At 40.9% G+C, this 15439-nt stretch overlaps 1 long non-coding RNA gene across 1 annotated transcript; it reads right to left on the reverse strand.

The window, feature by feature from the left end:
* Positions 1-537: 537 nt before the first annotated feature.
* On the reverse strand, positions 538-2888 carry LOC309706732. The gene is made up of 3 exons (XR_014276781.1): positions 2625-2888; positions 2274-2369; positions 538-815 (listed from the first exon to the last, which is right to left on the reverse strand). It is a non-coding gene; the product is annotated as an uncharacterized lncRNA (long non-coding RNA).
* Between the last annotated feature and the right edge of the window lie 12551 nt (positions 2889-15439).

Below are 15439 nucleotides of genomic sequence, written 5' to 3' on the forward strand. Positions count from 1 at the left end.
AAAACCTAATAAGTTCACAGAACTCAAAAATTGTTGTGTAACAGATTACACAACAATTTTTTTAGTGATGTTTTTAAAAGTTTTAAGTTTAACTAAAATAAAAATTATAGTTGCAGTTGCCTTAAATTACCTCAATGTTAACTCATAAATGTTGATATTCCTCAACTTATAATTAGGGAGTAATAAACTCAAAATGTTCAATATTTTTCAACTTAATTAAGGTGGGAAATACACTCAAAATATTTTACATATCGCAACTAATACGATGTGGGACCTCAAACTTCTTCATATTTTCTAACTTATAATATGGGAAATAACACTTAAAATCCTCAATATTTTTAAAATACTGTGGGAAATACACTTACAAATAATTCTAAACTGTTTGCCCAGTAAATGAGAGGCAAATGGTAAAAAAAATGGTTAAAAAAATGGTATATATAAAAGAAAACAAAAAAAGAAAAACCTTCAATACTTAGCTTAACGAGTTGTCTATTCCAAGTGATTCACTTGAACAAATTCTTCTGCATCAGTAAGCGACCTAACAGTGGTTTGTTGTATTCAAGGCACATCACAACCTTCTGGATACATGTGAATGTAAGCTCAAGTTTCTTTGGGTATTGTAGGTCTAGTACATAGATGTATCCAAAGAGCAGGAGAAATGACTCAGCCAGATTTGTGGGACCATTCACAAGTATTTCATCCTCAACGACAATGCAGATGCTTTCGGGACTGAAGAGGGCCGAATCAGTAGTGTCATCCGTGACAACTGTCAGCAGAGCCACAGGAGTGTCAGTGAGGTCTGGACCATCTGCTGACTGCAAAACAAAAATAATACAAGAATGAGTTCAGCCCCACAAGGACACAAATCATGCTATTGATTAGAGGTGTGAATCTTCATAAGTCGTTTCATAAGTTTCTTTTAGGATTATAATGTCAACGATTTAATTTGATATGGCGATACATCATGATGCATTACAATAATCTTAATTTGGGTTTGGTTTCAAAACATATGTTTAAATAAATTGAAGTTTTACTTGTTGGTACACCATCTATCTTAACCAAATCCCACAGCTTTTCCATTAACGTTGAAAATTCTCCCACCCTTCCCTCCCCTCAGGTTAAGAGTTTGGGTGTCATACTTGATAATACTCTTTCATTCCAGTCTCACATTAATTACATAACACGGTCTGCTTACTTCCATTTACGTAATATTCACCGACGCCGTCCCTTCCTTACTCCCCATGCTGCTGCCATCCTTGTCCATAGTCTTATTACATCCCGTATTGATTACTGTAATTCCCTCCTATTTGGTCTCCCTAAAAGGTTCCTTCATAAACTCCAACTTCTTCAAAATTCTGCAGCTCGGGTCATAACTTGCACTCCGTTAAGTGCTCATATTACCCCAGTTCTTCAGCAGCTTCACTGGTTGCCCATAGAAGCCAGGATAAATTTTAAAATCTTACTTCTTGCATACAAGTGTATCCATAAATCTGCTCCTTCATATTTGTGTGAGCTGCTCCATATCACCACTGTTTCCCGCACTCTCAGATCATCATCTGCTATTCATCTTACTGTTCCGTCCTCACATCTTATTACTATGGGGAGCAGAGCTCTGCTCCTCGGCTCTGGAACTCTCTTCCTCCTGCACTAAGAAATATTGACTCCCTCTCCGTATTTAAGACACAGCTCAAAACACATCTGTTTAAACTGGCTTATTCGCTTTAATGCTGATTTTATCTGTTGTCACGCTCTGTTTTGTAATTTTAACTTATTTTATGTATTTTATGACTATTGTTCCTTTTATTAATTGTGTTTTTTGTAAGGTGACCTTGGGTTTCTGAAAGAAACATTTCAAATAAAATGTATTATTATTATTATTATTATTATTATTATTATTATTATTATTATAATAAATGTTTTCAATAATAAATATATGCCAAAATATTTGTTTTTGTTATTTACCAAACATTTCTCTGACCACAACATGGCACCTCCAAAAAACTAGAACACTTGAATTTTAAATGGGAGTTTTTATCTGTGGATTTGTTTTTGTTTAATAATCTTTCAACTATTTTCATGTTTTCTGGTTTATGCGTAACAATCTTCTTGCAATCTTATTCAACAATAGTTGATATATGGGAGAAAACAAGTCAGATGACTGTGTTGAACCTCCTTCCTGATATACACCCTGGTTCTCCTTGAGTTCTGAGTGATGTCATATGTTCGACTGAACTGCTAGGCAAAGGGGTTGATGCTGAGGCCAGTACACTTACATCACAAGTCCTGAATAACGTGGAGGCATCTTCACGCAGGTACACAGGAAGTGCACGAAGGACAAGGGCCCGTCTTGTATTCACATCATGCTGTTCCTAGATGAACATACAATATCTATTAGAATAGTATTTACACAAATGCAGAGTAAAAACAAAGTGTTGGATAGCCATGTTCTGATTGTCATTGTTATAGATCAGGGGTGTCCAAACTTTTTGTGTAACAGGCTAAACCTGTCAATCTAGAAGGGTAACTGAAAAAAAATCTAAAAATTTTGAATAATTCAGGGCAAAATTCTCTAGTTTCTTTGTATTTATTTTTATTTAAATTAGGACACAAATTATAAAACTCACCCACTGACAACTGGTGAAATGTTGACTCTCTGTAGCGCTCTTTGCAGTCTGATATCTGTAAACAATATGTGCACAAAGACGACTTATTACAGTTTTTCTCAAATGCTAAAACACATGTCACAAACGTTACCACCAGGTCCCCCAATGTCCAAACACAACACCCTTCTCTAAAGCTACATAAACACAACCACACCTTCCCACTGCAAAACTCAAACTCCCACACCAAGAGAGCAGCTCGAAGCTGTCAAAACTGTAAACACTATACACAGCATTACACACTACAGCAAAACAATTGAAAACACAATGCTCAATTTGTGAGAAGGTTCTTTGGTCCATAAACTGTACAGTAACGGATCGTCATAGAACCCTGCAGAGGATTAGGCATTTAGATTTGTGAGTTTCACATGAAGACTATAAATCTATAAAAACATCCTGCATGTACGTACACTACTGTAACACAACTCAATGCAAAAACAGAATCTATCGCACACAACAGTACTCTCGGAAACATGATCAGGGTGTGAAGTCTTTTTTATTGTCTACACGGTCCTTTTACAGTATTACACACAGTCACTGTGCGGCATCATGTCGCCGAGCTGCATTGGGCCACATCACCTCATCCACATCACAGGCTATATTGTCCCTTGCTAGGCACCACGGGAAAAACGCCCTGGAATGGCGAATCCATCCCTGGAAGGCCTCCACTGGGATGTCAGCACAGGCCAGCTCCATTGCCCGTACGAGGTTCTCTCTTGTGTCTGTCATACACCTTCCATCTCCATGATGAGAAGAACTCCTCTATAGAGTTCAGGAAAGGGGAGTAGGGTGGCAGACAGACGTTTAAAAAGTGGTCACTGTTGGTGGTGAACCACTCTCTGATTTGGTGTGTTTTGTGGAAGTGGACGTTGTCCCAGATGATCACATACATGTGATGTGCGGGCCCAGGATGGTGTTGTTGACGGTCCAGGAGGATGTCTTTCAGCTCCTCTAGGAAGGTGAGGAGACGTTGGGTGTTGTAAGACCCAAGGACAGCATGCCGGTGGACAAGCCCCTCCATACCCATAGCTGCACAAAGAGTAATATTACCCCCCCCCCCCGTTGGCCAGGAACCTCAGTGATGGCTCTTTGGCCAATGATGTTACGGCCTCTTCGCCTTCGTTTCTGGAAGCCAGCCTCATCCAGGAAGAGGTACTCATGGGGTCTGGCCATCGCATCCAACTGCATTATCCTCTGTGAACATGGAAAAGCGTACAGGTGTTCAGAACGGTCAATCAGGTAGCACAGTATTGTCCAGAAGTAATGTAGGCCACTAAGCAACACAGTATGTCCACTAACTGTACTGTGGACATGGATGTATACGTACTTGCACACACTCGTAACGTTGTTCTATGTGTCGCGCAGAGTGGCGCTCAAAGGGAACCCTATAGACCTGTTTCATCCTCATCTGTTGGCGCCGGAGAACTCGGTCTATTGTGGACACGCTGACAGCATCGATGTTCTCAAAGTTTACATTATCTGCAATGACTTTGTCTCTGATCTCTCGGAGTCTAATGCAGTTGTTCTCACGGACCATATCTGCAATGAGGGTTTCTTGTGCCGCTGTGAATATGGCAATCCTCCCACCTCTATGTGGCATTCTTTCAGCTCTAAAGAAAGAAACATGTGTTGTCAATTGACTGATTTATATGTAAAACTACATGTAAAGTAACAGACCACTTTCACAGGCCTGTAAAACTGTAGTGTGACAAAGAAAGCAATAGCGTACTATACCTGTTGTGTTGTCTAAATGCCTTGATAATGGATAATTAGCAACAGGTGTCTTCAATTTTGAGTCGTTGTGTGTAGTGACTGACGCCAGGTGTGTTCCCTGTGTTCAAAAATTGGTGACTGTGGCAAGCATTTTGCATTACATGGGCTTTCATTTGAGAATATGAGCAGAGTTGTTTTGCAACATGTGTTTTAGCAAGGAAAAATGTGTGTAGATTTATGAGTACAGAGGGTTGTGTTTTGTGAATTGTGTCTTCATGTGACATGTGTTTATGGTACTGGAATATGGTGGCTACATTTAGTAAATGTGTTTAGACTACTGGTCATTTGGGTTACAGGATTGGCTTTTGTGTTTTAACATTTGAGAAAAACTGTAATGTTCAAAAACATTTTTTGCACAGCGCACGCACACGTAGTCAGCTGATCTCATCTGATGCAGATCTGCTCCTTGATCAAGTGACATTTGTCCGGATTTTTGGCACGAGTGGCGTCGAATCAGCACCGCAGCTGGATGGCCCGATTTACATACCCAGCGCAGCTGATACTCACCACAATAATTTACTAAGATTATATGCACTCCTGTTATTAAGTCCAGTTCAGTCTGTTAATGTTAACCGTTTCAAACTAATGTTGATAGGTGTGTTGCTAAGCTTAATAACTTAAATAACAAACTTGAAATTTACCCGTCCTATTTTCCCCTTTATTGTTTTTTCTCTGTGCTGTAAATCTTCTGTCTAAGAAGAAATCTGAGGCTGCTGTTCTGAAAATAAGCTACCAAAGCTTTTTCTGAATGAATCAATAAAGATCCATTTATGGAAAGCTGTGATGAAGGCAGTTTTGTCTTTAATTATATTCAACAATATAACATATTCGACCACTTTTAAGTGATTTTGTGATCTTTAATACACTTTAATACACTAAAGGTAAGGTTATTTCCCTAATTTCTAGTAAGTGGCCCCACCCCTCCTATAGTTTTATGTATGCGGCCCTCAGTGAAAAAAGTTTGGACACCCCTGCCTTACAGGTTAGGGAGTATTTGTGATCCGCGCAGTCTGCATCAATGATTCTTTCTTAGCCTGGGAGCAGAACGCGGCTCTTTATTTTCATTTCAATTTATCTAGCAAAGATCGATAGGGTCTGGCTTAAATGTGTCAAGGAGGCGCCTCAGTCTGGCTGGTTGAGCCTTGTCGAATTAGCGCGAACAATTTAGCTGAACTTCGTTCGTAGCACTGAGTTCGACCAGTGTGTAATGTTAGGCTGAATCAGGCGATGCATTTTTCCGCAAGCCTTGACTTGTAGAGCTCGCTTAGTGGAATACCCCTCTAAACTGTTAAAAGGATTTCGAGATTATCTCACAACCACACATTTGAGACTACGAAAAAATACAAACATGTGTCTAATTACCATCATGATAACACACTCATGTTGTTTATTATTGTTCGCTTCATGCTAGCACACACACACAGCTCAACAGCGTAAACTACTGACTGTGTAACACGGACACTTATTGAAATAAGTATACTCACAATACGCCCGTGCATTACCAGCGAATACGACAACCGGTAGAAACGGACTGTAGAAAGTTTTAGTAGAAAGTTCAAATGCATGGAGCTAGAACTGCCACCGTCAACTTCCCGGGCAAGAATGCAATGCATTATGGGAAATGTTGTCCCCCCACGGAAAACTGCCAAAACGTTACACCATTCTAATATGAAATAACATTACGTATTTGTCACATTCGAAAACTTCTAAAATTACAATTACTTGGATTCGAATTCATTTATAACAAACATTCACTGTGCACAAAGTACGAATATATTTCCAGTAAAAAATAAAAAAGAATGTTTATCGAAATTAAATTTAAACAAAACAAAAACACGTTAGACTTACCAAATGTAGGGCAGTTGATGAAAAAAAATAAGGTGGTGGTCGTGGTGGGTTGAAGTTGGGGACTCTTAATCCACACGGGCTGGCCAAATCTTCCCCGCATCAAGGTAAATTCAAGATGGCTGACTCAGCTTTCCTGAGGGAGCGACAAGACTCCACCCACCAGAACGTCACTAATATATGCTTCTTAAACTTTTTGAGCGTTCCAAACAAATTAGCTAAAAAATATTGAGCCCTATTCAATTAAAGCTGCATAAAAGCCAACAGAGCTCAATACTTTATAGTTTGCTCAACTACAAAACGACATTTGAGTGTTATGAGCTTATTAGTTATGAGCTAGAACAACTGTTAGGGATTACAGTGTACTAGAACAATGAAACACAGTTTGGCATCTCTCCATTTGCAGCTGTAGGCTTTTACATTCAACATTCAGAGAATGACATAAATAAAGATAAACGTTTCAGAGGTAATGCACATATTATATACAGCAACAAAATATATAAATATATCTACAGCTACAGCGTAAGGAGTAGGATCAGTGCAGTACAAGGTGTGATGTGATTGGTGGTATTTCACATTGAGTAAGGGGTAGGAATGCTGGTTGCTACTGAACAGTTATATAAATACAGGTAGTTGGTTGTATTATACTGTAATGAGTACTGTTTAAAGATAAGTACACTGCAAGTGTCTATGAATGTTAACAGCTCAGTATTTATCTAATTATAATTATGTCGTAATTTTGGACTCAATATGTACAATATTTTTACCTTTATTTGATAAAACTGTGAAAATTTGTCAGACAGGCAAGTTAAAGAGCCGAGGTTCAGAATCAAATGCTGCATCGAGCCTTGTGGCAAACAGTCGCCTGCTCAACCAGAGAGCAAAACTGGTGCCTGATGTTCAGTTTTCGCTTTCATTTTCAGACTTTGTGTTTGGACCTTCAGCTAAAATAAAGTGTGGATGTTGAGATTTTCCGTTGGTATCTTCCATTTGGGTTTTTTAGGAGCTGGTACTTTATCTAAATGTTTGCAGATGTCATTCAGTTGTTGTTTATCTGAAACATCCTGATGCCAAATCACGACTGTGGAAGGAGCTCAGAAGTCTTCACCTCAGTGAGAAAAGCCCCGTTCTCTGCTGTAATCTCAGTCATTATAGGGAAATTTTAAAATTAAGACAGAAAATAATGGTAAAAAGAAAAAAGCGATGAGTAAATTGAAACAATAACGAGACTGTAAAGAAGACGATGAGAAGCGTGTGTTTGTGAGTGCGTGGAGGGAGGGTGTGTGCAGACTTGGCGTGCAATTAATACCAATATCCCTGCTTCCGTTAGACCGTTAAGCGGATCAACCCACACAATTTAGCATCGAGATGAGGCGAGGAGCGTTCATTTGTGTGAAATAAACGACCTGGCTGTGTGACCACAGCTGCCACGTTACTCATGTGCACCACCGAAGAAGAGAAGATTTCCTCTTTGAGCCCGGCCTGGAGAAATAGTAATGAGCCTCTCCTTTCTGGATAGCGTTTCTTATTATCGCTGAGATGCAGGGTGTAACGCGACTGTTGGTCAGCGCTCTCGTTTTTGTTTATGATGCTGTTTCCTGGACTGGAGGGCCAACGTGGTTTGAACAGAACGCTGAAAAAAAGGCTAAAATGTTCCCGATAAGCGCAGATCCGATTCATCCGTTTGAATGCAAAGCTGTGCCTCGAAGCGGCAATGTCATCAGGAAGTAAATGCAAATGAAAGCAATCAAAAGCTTATAAGCTTATATAAGGTTAGCCTGGAATGGGCAGACACTAAGTGTGTAATTCTCTGCTGCTGATGGGAAACGGTTTGTCAGATGTACTCCTTTCATCATTTTAATTTTACATTTGCCGTATTTTAAAGCTCCGCTGGGGAAACTGTGTCCGCTGCCTTGTCAGCATAAATCACAAAGTAGAAATAAAAATGCTTCCATTTTTATTTAATTAGAGAGTGCGTCTTAGATAAATACTGCTGATGGATGTTCGGGAAATTTCACGGCAAATTTTAAAAGGGCAGTTTTTTGGTAGCATGGATGCTGAAAAAAAGATTTCCTCTGGGTCTAAAAGAAAATCAGGCAACGCTGGAGTGCCTGAAACCTTCCTAAAGGAACCAAAGGGAATGTATAATGTAAAGAGTAGTGGTCCTAGCACAGAACCCTGTGGAACTCCATAATTAACCTCAGTGTCCTGACTTTGTCCTCTCAAAAGCTTAAAGCTTGAATGAATCACTTCCAACTGCCCCTGATGGCCAGATGACCCCTCCCTGATCCTGGCTCTACAGGAGGCTCCTTCCTGCTGAATGGGAGTTTTTCCTTGCCACTGTTGCCAAGTGCTTGCTCATAGAGGGTTGTCTGATTGTCAAAGTCTTCTCTGTATTATTGTTGGGTATTACAATATAAAGCACCAACTGTTGTTGTGATTTAGCACTGTATAAATACACTGAACTGAATGGAAGAGGACTCTCCATTTACATGCACAAACTGGAGTCTATTAGATAGATATGATACAAACCACTGCAGTGCAGTACCTGTAATACCTACAGCATGTTCTAATCGCTCTAATAGGATATTATGGTCGACAGTATCGAACGCTGCACTGAGGTCTAGCAGGACAAGCACAGAGATGAGTCCACTGTCAGAGGCCATAAGAAGATCATTTGTAACCTTCACTAAAGCTGTTTCTGTGCTGTGATGAGCTCTGAAACCTGACTGAAACTCTTCAAATAAACCATTCCTCTGCAGATGATCTGTTAGCTGTTTGACAACTACTCTTTCAAGGATGTTTGATATAAAGGAAGGTTGGAGATTGGCCTATAATTAGCTAAGACTGCTGGGTCTAGAGATGCTTTTTGAGTAAAGGTTTAACTACAGCCAGCTTGAAGGCCTGTGGTACACAGGAACAGGAAACAGGAGATAATTTAAGGTGGGAGTACCTATGATTGGCAAGTCTCTAACAAATGAGCATTCTCTGTCAGATCCGGTTTTTGCTTGTCACTTATTTGTTTTCTTGAGGTTATGTTTAATAAGGTCGCTATGGTAGCTGGCGAGGATATCCAGACATGCTTTATTGTAGCAATGCGATTTCGTTCCCGCTGGGTATCCCGAAGCACTCCCAGGTCAGGTGAAGGAGGCTTGTACCTCTCCAGCTTGCTTGGGAAACCCTCAAAGAGAGGCACCCCGGGAGGTAGCCCGATCAGCAGTCTGAACCACCTCAGCTGGTCCTTTTGGATATGAAGGAGTTTACTGTGAGCTTCTCACCATGTCTCAGAGGGTGAGCCCAGTGACACTATGGAGCAAGTTCATATCAGCCACTTGTATCCTCAATCCTATTAATACTGCATATTAATCATTAGTCATTATTAACCTCTGTCTCTCTTCCACAGCATGTCTTTATCCTGTCTTCCTTCTCTCACCCCAACCAATCACAGCAGATGGCCCCGCCCCTCCCTGAGCCTGGTTCTGCCGGAGGTTTCTTCCGGTTCAAAGGGAGTTTTTCCTTCCCACTGTCGCCAAAGTGCTTGCTCATAGGGGGTCATATGATTGTTGGGTTTTTCTCTGTATTGTTTGTTGTCTCTAAGCTGAAAGCTTTACCTGCTTTAGCGTCCACCACTCTGCCCCTCAAACTCATGCTCTGCTTATGCTCATGCTCCACAGCATGAACAACATGAACATGATACCAAGAAGTTTTAATTCCCTTGCTTAAGAAAGCAACTCTTAAGAGTGAGGCCTTCAGTGTCATCACCTTTGAGTCAGAATCATCTCTAATTTGAACCACTGGTGGGGGATGAAACCACTGGACATGAGGTGTGGACCACCAAGGGAAAAATATGGAGTGAAGGTGAGTTAGCTTAACGCTGAATGTCCTACACTGCTGATTATCATTACTGCTAATAAATAGCACAAACAGTGGTGTAATGTGCACGTGACTGTCAGCTAGGCAGATTTTAAGGTCAATAAATACTAATACAAAGGTTCCTATGCACACGATTCTGCACATTTAGGCTTCTTGGATGTAGAGGAGAGTAAGAACGACTCTCAGGGGAACTCCATGTTATTCTACTCAGATCACTATTAGCTTATCATGTATTTGCATGCCAGGGTTTATGATGCTGACTTTATGGAGTGATGTGACGCTTGTGATCACATAAACACACTGACCGTGCACCCTCAGATAAAACTCCATTAACAGTAACTCTGTGACAGTTAAACCCTGCAAACATTCACACGTCCAGCGTTAAAAGGAAATAATAAATAACTGGAATAAATATTCTGTGTTTGACTGCAGCAGGAAGCCTGAGTTCCTGTCCGCTACAGTGACGATGCAGCTTCCAGCCTCGAGCAGTGGAGCTGCTGTGGTGTCCTTGACTGCTGCCCAGAGAGGATAAGTGAGCCTGTTTTTTTTATTGACTTTGTTTTCTCTTCTAAGTTTCAGATTTCCCACGAGACAGTACACACACACACACACACACACACACACACACACACACACACACACACATATATATATACTGTACACATGCCTTCATTATGTTTTAGAGGTAACGCTTGATCACATTATGTTATCTGGTAAATGCCACGATAGTTTCAATGAACTGCACTAATTAGGGCCTCACAGTCACATCCTGGCAGTTGCATGCAAAGAGCCGTACAGGAGGAAGAAGACTAACAAACCAGAAACATGTGATGTTCACTGAGTTTCAAGAATCAGTTTCACTCTGTTGGTGACCCTTTAGGCCTCCATCTCACTCCAAGCCTGCATCCTCTCTGTCACACCAACCCTCTGCATGTTCTCCTTCACTACATCCATGACTCTCACCCTCTCCTCTTTACACAGTGTCTGCCAGCACAGAGTCAGTGGTTGTTAACCCTGGCCCTTGACTGATCTGGCATGTTAATCTCATCTTTAAGTTTGCTTTGGTAAAGATTTGCCAGACACCCTTCCTGACCTCGCAGTCCCCATTTATCTGGGATTAGGTGTGCACTGGCTCGTGGCCCGCCCAGTGGCTGGTTTCTGAAAATATTCATTTTATCAAGGTAAAATTTTCATTGCTTCATTTAATGCACAAAAGTTATCATAGAAAAACAAATCAGTTGACTCTGTGGGGGGGTCAGGTGGGAACGTCTCTCAGAGTGGATGTGGAATGATCCAACAGTCTGTCCTGCTCAGTGGAAGATGTTTAGAAGCACAGAGGCTTCACATGATTATACACACACACACACACACACACACACACACACACACACGTCCAGCAGCATCAGACCTTCACAAACTGACTTTTTGTATGTTCGCTTGTGTTCGTTGAGGTCTTTTCTCCCAGCCACCTGGTTTCAGGTGTGTCATCATTCATCATATGGAGAAGCTCGGCGGCGGGACGCTGTAGTCTGGGAGGATCTATCAGGGATGCATCTAAAATCCTTTACCTCTTTATTTCCTTTCTGTTCTTTTCCTCTCTTGCTTCAAAATCTCACCTTTCTCATTTCCTCCTCCTCCTCTCTTTTTCGTCTTCCTCTTTTATTTCTCTTGATTCTGTTTGAGTCCAGCAATATTTAATCTTTTCTCTATTCTCTCCTGCTGTTATCATCTTTGTCCCCCCTCATCCTTCCTTTTCTCCCACCATCTGTTCTTTACTCTCTATCATCCCTTTGGCTCCTCTTCTCCTCTCAGTCCTCACCTCCTCTGCTCCTCCACCCCCCTCCTGCTTTCGTTTTACCGTCACGCTCCTCTTCCCTTTCATTCCCGGCCTTCTCCTCCCACCCATCTGTCTCCTTTCTCTCTCCGTGTCTCTTCTCCTTCACCACTTCTTTTCTATCGTACACTTCAAATCACCCTTCTTCCTTTCATCTCCTCCTCTTCATCAGTGAACAGCTCGTTTTCCTCCTCCTCCTTTCCACACACACTTTTATTTTCTTTTACTTCCAGCTGAAATGTCTCTGTGATGTTCAGACATGTCTGTTTGTTTGGCATTCCAGCAGGATTCACATACCGACGGTTTTGGAAGTTGGGCCGCAGATTAGAGGAACAAGCTGTTGCAAAAACATCCAGGAGATGCTTCCTGTGTGTGTGTGTGTGTGTGTGTGTGTGTGTGTGTGTGTGTGTGTGTGTGTTTAATGTGGCTGTGCACAAAGAGAGGAAGACAAAGACGTATGGGTCACAAAGTGACTCATCTCTGGCCCCTCACTTTACCTTCCTGCATCCTTTTGTGAGCTTTAGGTAATCAGCCAATGACTAATCTATCGTGTGTGTGTGTGTGTGTGTGTGTGTGTGTGTGTGTGTGTGTGTGTGTTAGGATTACAGGCTCTGTGCATAAAGCTAAAGGAAAAAGCAAGTTGTCAATAGAAGTTCTATTCAAGGACACAAGACAAAAGTCTCAAAAAACTCACACACACGCCTCCTCAAATGGCTTCAGTGAGTAAAAACTGAAGGTGTAAAATCACGTCTCACAGGTCGCTATCAGGTCTGAGTGACTCTAAACTGAGACAGCGTTCTTCAGCCTGCACTTATTTAACACTTCCTGCTGTTACAGGAAGAGGGCACAATACTTTTCCATGGAGATTGTATGAAGGTACTGTTGTAGAGGAATCAAAGAGTTTTGTTACAATATTTTTCTTCTTTTATCATGTAAATCAGCGGTCTCCATCTCCCGAGCCACAGACCGGTGCCAGTCCATGAGTCGTTTGGCAACGGGCCGCAAGAGTTGAAGCTCGGGTGTGAAATCGTTGGTTTTCTGGGTTTTTATCGGTTTTTATCGTTAACTCAGTTTCCCTGGGTCTTTTCCCTGGGTGTTATGACTACATTTTCTTCTTTTCTTTTTTTGGTCCTGGTCTTATTTTGTTGTATTTATCCGCAACACCTTAAAAGCTGGTCTGTCGGACATAAACCGGTTCGTGGTGCAAAAAAGGTACAAGGGAACAAATAAAAGTCACATTTCCTTACAGCCCTCGTCCATGATGAAGCTGCAGCAGTGCACGCACACGCAACACATGAGCATGAATTTCTATTCTACTTTTTTCTATTTTTTTTTCTGTACATCGCCTCTTAATAACCAGTGAAAAACCAGTGCTACTTTCATTTTTCACAGTCTGTGTTCTTCACTGATCACGTATCAGTTTGTCCTGTTACTCAGTCACAAAAATCTTAACTAAGGAAATTCTCATTCATCCTCAGATTATATTTAGATTTCAGTCACATTTGTTCTGTTAGATGTCAACATTGACTCATAATCATTTTATTAATAAATTCAAATTCTAAGTTTTTTCACGTCTTTCTTCAGTATGATTATTAAAAACTATTGGAACAAGCTTTATGAGTTGCAGGCAGGGCAAGGTTGACCAAAAATATCCCACACATGCAGAAAAAAGAAGTTCAAAGATTTGTGACTGATTTTTTCCTTAAATATTAAGAAACCAAAAAAGAGCAACGAACAGAAATCAACAAAATTCCTCTGAAATGTTCCCCTGGAATGAAAAACTCCCTCGCTTAATTTCAGAGCTAATAACTTTTTATTGAAGTGTATGTCAAATATTAAAATGAAGTGAGTGAGATGTAAACAAATGTGCTTCATCGTTCCTGAAGGTTTGCTCGGAGGCCAGGCCGACTGCTTTAATAAAGCATCGACTCTGGAATATTCTTCCTGTGACTCCATTAGAAACAGTAGCTTCCACTAATGATCACCAGCAGCAAAGCAAATCCTCATAATTAGGAACTCTGTTGATGTGCTGTTTCCTGTTTGTTTGGTTAGTCCCCGGGGTTCGCCGGCTTCCTGTTTGTTGTAGCGCTCGGTTTGCAAGCCGGTGGATGAGGTGAAGGAGAGCAGGGCACAGCCGGAGGAGCGGGAGAAAATGTGGACATGATGTTTAATTAGTTTTACATGCGAGCATGTGAATGTGCTCTTCCTGCGTCACACAAAGATCACATTCACTCGTGATCCTGTTTCCTGTTTCCGATCCTGACTCATCTGTGCCGTGTGGTTCCCTCTGACTGAGAGTCTTAGTAATTAGAGAAGTCACCTGTGCAGGTATAAAAGACATCCATGCACTCTGATAAGTGGAACTATCCTGACAGCAGCTGTGTGTCACATGTTCTAACTATTAAAGGTGACTCGGGAGCTGTTCTTGCACTAAACTCATTTTTCATCCTGCCTGTTTGGTTATTTCTGCACTGTTTTTTAGACATTGTACACATGTTGTGTGGATGATATCACATTGTTTCCATGAGTGTTTGCTGTTTAAACGTTGTGTAAATGCTGCTGTCTGATTTGTTGGCACCTGAACCACGAATGAACAGGCTGCTGCTGGAGAGCATCCACTGATCCCCCTGAAACACAATCAGGATCCCTTTAACTTCTGTTTTTTTTCTCTTTTTTTCTTTCTGATTGATTTTTTCTGAAGTAACTGGAATAATTCCTTCCTCCAAACCATCAATGTGTCATTCCTACATAAATATGATCAACCTATCTACTCATCACTGATTGAAGAAAATAAGAACAACCCCAGGTTTCTCTTCAGCTCTGTAGCCAGGCTGACAAACAGTCAGAGCTCTGTTGAGCCAACCATCCCTTTAACATTAACTAGTAATGACTTCATGAACTTCTTCACAAATAAAATTTTTATCATTAGTGAAAAAATTACCAGTAATCATCCCACAGATGTAATATTATCTACAGCTACTCTTAGTACCATTGATGTTAAGTTAGACTCTTTTTCTCCAATTGATCTTTCTGAGTTAACTTCAATAATTACTTCCTCCAAACCATCAACCTGTCTTTTAGACCCCATTCCTACGAAACTGCTCAAAGAAGTCCTGCCATTAATTAATGCTTCGATCTTAAATATGATCAACCTATCTCTAATAATCAGCTATGTACCACAGGCCTTCAAGCTAGCTGTAGTTAAACCTTTACTCAAAAAGCATCTCTAGACCCAGCAGTCTTAGCTAATTATAGGCCAATCTCCAACCTTCCTTTCATATCAAACATCCTTGAAAGAGTAGTTGTCAAACAGCTAACAGATCATCTGCAGAGGTTTATTTGAAGAGTTTCAGTCAGGTTTCAGAGCTCATCACAGCACAGAAACAGCTTTAGTGAAGGTTACAAATGATCTTCTTATGGCCTCTGACAGTGGACTCATCTCTGTGCTTGTCCT

This window comes from Aulonocara stuartgranti (assembly GCF_965226115.1).
Source record: "Aulonocara stuartgranti genome assembly, chromosome: 5".
Lineage (NCBI taxonomy): Eukaryota > Metazoa > Chordata > Actinopteri > Cichliformes > Cichlidae > Aulonocara > Aulonocara stuartgranti.